The sequence below is a fragment of the Sapajus apella genome, unplaced genomic scaffold (genome assembly GCF_009761245.1).
Source record: "Sapajus apella isolate SASKATOON/1434 unplaced genomic scaffold, GSC_monkey_1.0 scaffold33, whole genome shotgun sequence".
Lineage (NCBI taxonomy): Eukaryota > Metazoa > Chordata > Mammalia > Primates > Cebidae > Sapajus > Sapajus apella.
In genome coordinates, this window is record NW_022436973.1 from 23,820,458 (window position 1) to 23,826,957 (window position 6,500).

The following is a 6,500-nucleotide window of genomic DNA, read 5'->3' on the forward strand; positions in this document are numbered from 1 at the left end:
GAGGGGCTGTGACAGATCACCAAGCCAGGACCCGAGGGAGCCTTGCTGTAATTAGTGCTTTCCTGGGGAAGTCAGCAATTGAGCAACTCGGCAGGCAGGCAGCTCACCGGAGCCCATTAGGGGTGGGACCACACTGTCAGGACCTAAACACTGTTCTCAGGCTCTGGGGATGTGGCTCCACCCAGAGCCGAGCCCAGCTGTGCTGAGCTGAGAGAAGCCCTCCCCAGCACCTCTGTACCGGTGGTGTTGGAGGGGCAGAAAGCTGATTGCCTCAGCCATCACTGAGAGAGCTGGGTTTGAGTGCTGATTCTCCCTAATAGTACTAATCACAGCTAAACATAGGAGCACACGTTAAGCCCCAGGCCTGAAGGGTTTCAGCACGTTCTCTCATGATGCCTCCATATGATTCTCTTACATGGACACAGTTCTTACCCACATTTCACAGACGAGAAAATTGAGGCATAGACAGCTTAAGCAGCTTGTCCAAGAGCACACACCTTGAGAGCTCCAGAGACAGGCTTTGAATCCAGGAGCTCTCATTCCCTAGCCCCTGCTCCCGACTGCTGCACATGCTGACTTCTACTTGCTTAGGATGAGCTTGGGATGCCCCACAGTGCCCTCTCTGGGTCTCCATCACCACTGAGGTGCTGGCTTGATGATTTCCAGGTCCTTCTGTGGTGCCCAGTACCGGGCCTGCTGACAGGACCTAGACACACAAGGATCTGGTGGATGAAATAAGGAATGAGCAGAGGACCCTAACTCCGGTTCTGATGGGACAATATATAGCTCAGTGGCTAAGAGATATGCATGCAATTCCAGGCTCTCCCCTTCACTCTCTGTGTGATCTCGAGGGAGTCTCAGCCTCAGTTTTCTCCTCTGAAAATAGAAGAGGGCAATATTAATGCATAAAAAGGAGAGTGAGAGACAGAGACAGAGAAAATACGTACCAACGCATGGCAGCTGAGAATGCTATTTGCTGCCTGCGCCATCTCATTCTGTTCATGCAGTTTCTCAGGCACCTTGCTGCCCTCCTTCACTCACCTTTTTTTCTTCCTTCCCTGCTAGCCAACCCTCTTGGCTCTACCTTCAAAATAAATCCAGAATCCAACCACTCCTTCCCACCTGCGTCAGACTCTGGCCTCAGCACTTCCATTTCTCACCTGGATTAGTGCAGTTACCTCCTCACTGGCCCCCAGCTTCCTCCCTGGACTCCCCACCTTGTTGCTTCTTCAGTGAAAGCTTCCCAATAGTCTTCCATTCCTTCTCTTGGAGTAAAACCTGAAATTCTCAATGCCGCTTAAAAAGCCCCACGTGATCCCCCCTTCACTGACCTAGTCTCCCCACACTCTCTCACTTGCTCGCTCCACTCCAGTCAATTCGCCATCTCAGTATCCCTTAACATGTCCAGCAGGTGCCTTCCTCAGGGCCTTTGCACGGGCTGTTCCCTGTGCCTAGAACGCTCTTTCCCAGCTAGCTGCCTAGTTTGCCCCTGACCCTTCCTTGGGGTCTCTGCTCAGATGTCACCTCTGCAGAAAAGCATATCCTGACCACTCAGCTAAAACAGTCCCCTCACTTCCTATTCCCTACTCCACTTATTGTTTGATAGCATTTGCATTTCTTGACAGCATATCAATGTTATACACTGACGGTTGCGTGGCTGTCTCCCACTCATCTTTGAGATCCATGCGAGGTCTTTGCCTTTGTTCCCCAGCACCTGGAGCTGAGCCCACACAGAGTAGGGCCTCAAGTAAAAACTGCTGATAGAGTGAAAGAAGGAGCAGAAAGCAGGAAACCAGAAGCAGGATGCAGCTCTGTCCATGAGGACACTGGCGGCTGGACCCAGGGGCTCAGGCTGCACCACCCGAGGGCCTGGCTTGGCCTGGGTTTCCTGGAGGAACAGTTGTCCTCGTTGAACTCCCAGCTGCCTTCCCAGGCAGGGAAGCCAAGACTCTGGTTGGCCTCATTCCTGTACCGGAGAGAGGAAGTGTCTGTCCTTGGGCAGGAACTGGCTTGGCTCTCAGGGAAAGCCCAAACGACACATATACCACTTGCTCTGCTGCTGCAGCTTCTGATCGGGATCATGGCCTCTGCGTAGCAGGTGGCCACAGCAGCCTTCATGCTGCCACTGGAGCAAGGGGGGAAGTGGGTTGGGAAATCTCCCAGAGCCCTTTGGCCTGTACCTGACGGGAGCCTCATAGCCATGCCATACCCATTATACAGATGAGTAAACAGCAGCTCTACCTGATCAATATACTGGGCTAGTGGCACAGCAAGGCCATAGACCCATATTATTTTGATAGCAAATCCCTTAGTCCTCCTCCTCACTCCCAAGTCACACCCTGCTGCCCCCGTGCCTGCCACCCTGGGCTGGTTCATACCTGAAATTCCACCGTTGCAGTTTTCTTTCTCACCGAGTCTCATTCCCTCTTCAGTAAAAAAAGTGGTAACTGTCCCCATGGATAGGTGAGGAGACTGAGGCACAGAGAGGGAAATGTGTGGCTGGAGCCCTCACGGCCTGTAGGCATGACAAGCCAAGTTAGAAAATATTAGTCTGTCTTCTTTATGTTTCTTCTCAGCTTCAAGCAAATAGTTGGGCTTAGTAAGCAGGTGCTGCAGGGATTTAGGTAGAAAAATGAAGGCCCCTTAGTCTTTAGTAAAGTCTAAAACCAAAGAGATTCCCTGGAAGGACTGGGAGAGGTTGGGGGCAAGCACATTGGAGGAGCTAGAAGGGGTCAGGCTGTCAGGGGGTGCTGCCCCCACCCCAGCAGGACTGGGGGAGGTGTGGGGACAAGGCCTCATGGTGGCTCCAGAAAACCATACCTGGGTCTTAAGGCCTCTGCCCTCACGGAAGACCCCACAGCCCCACAGCGTGGCTGAGATGGGGGTCCACTAGGGTGGGACAGTGGGCACAGCCTCCATCAGTCAACAGATGTTTATTGAGCACCTACTACGGCCAGGGGCTCGGCTGGATTCTGGAAATGAGATGGTCACAGTTCTTGCACTCAGCATTCACATTCTAGTGGGGGGATAGAAAGATAAATGTATGAGTTGGGGGGAGGGGATGCTATTCTATGCATTAGAGGTCTCACTCAGTATCGGGTCCAACCCAAAGACCCTGATCCAGAGACAGATAAACAAATGTACTCAGACACAGATAGCCAGTGAAAGAGTAGGCTAGGGGTCTGGGCTACTCACAGACGCTGAGGAGGGTTCTGTAAAGTCAGCAATGGCGGCCCCCACAAGCCAGCCCCATGGGCCTTTATTTAGACAGATTTAATGACAAGGGCCTAAAGCAAACACCATTTGTGGGTAATTCTCTTTGCCAACCCCTCCCCTCCCCAAGTAGGAAACACTTTTGCCTGCGGATAGTCAAAGGTTGGTTTCAGGGAAACAGGTAAATAAGCTAATCTAGATCAAACTATTCTAGATACATTCCTTTGCACTCCCTTGTAACTTGCCCTACTTCCTAGCCCTGAGATAAGAGCATGGCTGCCTTCAGCCATAAACTTCCCGAGGCTTTTGCAAAACCTTCCGGCCTTCCAAGAAGGTTTGCGTCCATTTTACAATTTTTCCCACCACACTGACTGAACTTCTACAACTCAGGAAGTGGAGTTTCCTAAAGAAAGCATGAAGGAGAACCATAGGAACACTAGGTGAAAGGAGCAGCCAGTGGAAAGACCCTGGAATGGCAAGTTCAAGGGCAGCTAGGCAGCCGGGCACCCAGGAAGCTAGCCAGGAGTGAGGCTGGAGATGAGGTTGGAGAGGAAGCAGGGCTCAGTCTGCTGGGCCGTGCAGGCCAAGGTGAGGCCTTCAGCTTTTACTCAGAGCCAGATGGGAGCTGCAGACAAGCAGTGTGGACAGATTCCTGGAAGCCACTTCAAATGCCCAGAGACTCTCTAAGGTCCTGGAACTGGGCAGGCTCTGGAGAGGAGGGAGCCCCAAGAATGACCAAGTTTGGGCTTCCTTCACATCATCCCCATGGGATACATTCATAGACCAGGTGAATTTAAGTAATTCAGGGCTTCTCAAACTTTATTCTTATTAAATGCAGATTCTGACTTAGTAGGTTTGGAGTGGGGCCAAGATTCTGCATTTCTAGCAAACTTCCAGGGGAGGCTGAAGCTGCTGGTCCCTGGACTGCACTTTGAGCAGCCAAGATTTAAAGGAAAGAAATGGCCACATCTGGCCCAGCTGTGCCTGTGGTTTGAGAATCATACCTGCTGTTTGGCTTGAGGCCATCATTCAGGGCTCTTGACAAACTGTGCTGCCCTTCCACTCAGCCTGTTGCCTACAAAAACCAAATGGGTCTTGCCCCAGCTCCATGCTTGCTGCATGACGTGGAAGTGGTCAGTGTGGGCAGCGCGCTCCAGAGGTGCTTACTTGCGTCCAGATTCCAGCCCTGGCAGCTACAGGTGGCAAGACTGGGGGAAAGGATTTTTTTATTTGCCTTGTCATTTAGTTTCTCATCTGCAAAATGGCAAAATCATGATAGCTTCTTTACAGAGCTACTTTGAAGATTCAAAAGAATAATATTTATCAAAAGTCTAGCACACAGGGGGAACTTAATAAATGTTATATCACTTTCCTTCAGTTCCTCCTGTCCTTTAAAGTAGTGATCTATGTACCTTTATCTCATTATTTCAAATTTTTCTATTTGTGTGTGTGTTCTGTGAAGTACATAACAAAGAAATAAAATTTGTAAAAAATATCAAATGTACATACATTTAGGAATACATGTTTAAAATGTTTTCACTGATAGGGAATGTGACACAAAAAATGTGAAGACCACTGTTTTGAAGCTCAGTGGAATTGAGAGAAATAGAGACTCTCAGGGCTCAAATAGATTTTAAAGGTTTTTAATTCTCCTGGTACCCACTCTCCCATCTGATGCCCAAAACCCTTGGTTGCACTAGGTTGCCTCCTGTGGTGAGGAGCTCACTACCTTTCCAGGCAATCCATTTTGCACAGTTCTGGCAATGGTTTCCTGAACCCAGTGCCTATCTGTATTCCAGCTGCCTCTGAGTTCCCAGGGACTGAACTGCTCCTCCCTTTACTACACTGTGTCAGAGCCCTGGGATCTCCCAGGGGCCCAGTGCCAGGTCACGTGCAGAGTGGGCCGTAAATACCGTCCCATGAACGAGAGGGAGTGGGAGTTGGGGAGGAGAAGGGTGATTCTGACAACTCTCATTTGGAGGGTGTGCTAATAACTCAGTGCTGTTGTTTCCCTGGGAGTGTGTTGGCCCGTGTTGAGTCTGTATCTATTTGTTTAGATTTATTTGCATGTGTTTGTACATGTGTTTGTATACATGCATCGTGTGTTTTGCTGTGTGGCTGTATCTCCGAGCGTGTGCATGACTGGGTGTGTATGTCTATGTTGCATTGCAGGTATGCATATGTGCTGTGCCTGTCTTTCTCTGTGTTTCTGCATGCCTGTGTGTCCAGGTGTATGTCACTGTGGGGTTGTGTGTCTGTCTGGTTTGTTTGCATGGGCGTGAGTGCTGCACATGTGTGGGCGTGTGCTGTTTGCACTGTCTGTGTGTGTGTGCACGTCTCCCTCTGTGTCTTTGTGTGTCTGTGTGCCTGGGGCCCTCCTTTGTGTGTCTTGCTGTGTGTGTGTCTGAATCTGCAGGAGTGTATTTACCTTCCCTGCTCAGCCCTTGCAGGGAGCTGGGGTGACTCGCTGCAGCCTGGTCAACTTAAGACCATCTGACTGGCAGGCAGCATGGGTTCCACACCCTCCTCTCCTACTCTGCTGTGCTAATCACTGGGTTATATGCAGATGGCAAATGTGTGGCTGCCAGGCTTGGAGGAGGGACTGTGGAGAGGGGTGTGCAGATGAGCAGACACCGAAGAGCGAAAAGACAATTTAAAGGCAGAAAGGGGGAAAACAAGCCTGCTAGGCTTTGGAGTTATGGGTGTGGGGTTCTTTCCAGAGGCGTGAATTTTGTTAAGAGGATGTGATGACTATGATGTCTTCCCTCCCCTAATCAAGTAAGAGTCTTAGAATCACAGGATTCTAAAATCTTGGAATTTTAGACCTGTGGAATTCTAGAATCTCAGCCGAATGCAACTCTAGACTCTTAGAACCTCTTCAAGGACTCTAATCCTCCTGGGATTTCGGCATCTTCATGTGCACACGCAGCTCTTCTCGTCCCCCTTCTCTTTGTATAGAATCCTGGCCAGGGAACGACCTGAGAGCTCACCCAGTCCACCCCACCCTGGCTCTGGGCAGGGCGGTTGAGATAGAGGTCCGGCCAGTGGGGACATTCTTGGGAGTGTTGCACTGGAATCGTTCCTGGCTCCCTTGCTGGACGAGGACTTGCCTGAAGGGTCGGGGGTCTCATATCACTCTCCCCACCGCCACCTTCCGCAGGGACTGAGTTCCTGGCAAAGACAAAGGCACCTGTGTTCCCAGGATCTGTTCTCAGCAGTTCAGGAGCTGGCACAGGCTGCAGGGGTGGGGAGAGTAAAGGGGCGGCGCTTGGCTTCTCTGGGCTCCT